Genomic DNA, 1,546 nt, shown 5'->3' with positions numbered 1-1,546 from the left:
TCATCAATTATTGCTTTGTGAAAGAATGACTAATTATTATTCCTACTAGGGGATCATTTGCATATTCAAGCTCAAGTGTTTTACTGAGAAGAGAATGTCGATGTGTTGTGAGAGCAAATTCTTTCCCTTTAGTTTAAAATGCTTCTTTTCTGCACACTGCTACATTAGGCTTGCTATTGAAACCCAGGGAAAGATAAAATGTCATTCAGGAGCTGAGTCCAAATCTATTTTCCCATTTCCAAGAAAAAGGAAAACACTATCTTTTTCTGCATATTTTAGACTAAATTTTTGAAAACTATGCTCTGCAGCTGCCATTGTTCATACAGGAAAATGATCTGGATACAATTGGCTTAATCAACTTTTAATCTGAGAACATAAGTGGGTGATTACACCTAGTGTTACCCACGCGAGCAGCTGCTGACATCAGGGTCCTTTTGAAAATGTTGCGCCTGACACAGATGCCAGGTAGGTGACACTGGAGATTTCAGAGTCCAGAGCTAACAACGAAGCTGAGCCATTGCATCTGGTGGGGCCATCCACTGAGTCAGCAGGCTGCTCTTTCCTACAGGTAAATGACTGCTAAGACAGTTGTTGCTCCTAGACCATGAGCAGCTGCTGGCCATGGTCGCTGCCTTCCAAAAGGGTAGAGTTGAAGGGCACCAGGAGTCAACCACAGCTACAGCAGACTAACTACTTAGAGAGTTTGACAACAGGAACATATTAAGAGAACTTGCTACTGCCACAAACCTGCGTATCCTCTTCCCAACTGCAAGGGGGAAAAAAAGGACACTAGACTAAAAGAAGAATCACATCTGCCAGGCCTCCTTCTACCTGTAGCCCACCGCCTCCTTCACCATAAAGCCAGACGCACCCTGAACTGCCAACAAAGTCTCCGTGGAAGCTGTGAATGGCATGGGAAGGATAAGAAGGAAACATCCACAGAGGTGAGGGCATTTCTGGTAGAAAGAATCTCATGAGTCAGGCACACAGGCTTAAACACCGTGATACTTGTATTGGTTCCCTAGGGATGCTGTAACAAAACTCTGCAAACTGGGTGGCTTAGAACAACAAAAATGTATTCTCTCGTGGTGCTGGAGGCTGAAAGCCTGAAGCCAGTGGGTCTTCAGTTCATGTTCCCTCTGAAGTCTGTAAGCAAGAATCCTTCCCTGCCTCTTATAGCTTCTGGTGGTTGCTGGTTTTTCTTCGTTGATGGCAGCATAATTCCAGTCTCTTCCTCTCTCTTCATTCACAAGGCCTTCTTCCCCATGGCTGTCTGTGGTCCTCACAGCCTTCTTATAAGTGTACCAGTCATAGGATTTGGGACCAGCCCTACTTCAGTGTGACCTCATCTTAACTTGATTAGATGTGCAATGCCTCTGTTCCCAAATAAGGTCACATTCACAGGTACTGGAGGTTAAGACTTATCTTCTTTGAAATCACAATTCAACGCAAAACACTGGCATATGAAAAAGAAATAGAAAATATCTAAATGAATATAGCGGAAACGGTATTTCCCTCCTCTATATCCACTTAGATAGAATATTGT

This window comes from Carlito syrichta, unplaced genomic scaffold (genome assembly GCF_000164805.1).
Source record: "Carlito syrichta isolate Samal-C Ts95f unplaced genomic scaffold, Tarsius_syrichta-2.0.1 Scaffold302589, whole genome shotgun sequence".
Lineage (NCBI taxonomy): Eukaryota > Metazoa > Chordata > Mammalia > Primates > Tarsiidae > Carlito > Carlito syrichta.
The sequence above is the reverse complement of the archived record's forward strand: the minus strand, read 5'-3'. Positions refer to the sequence as shown.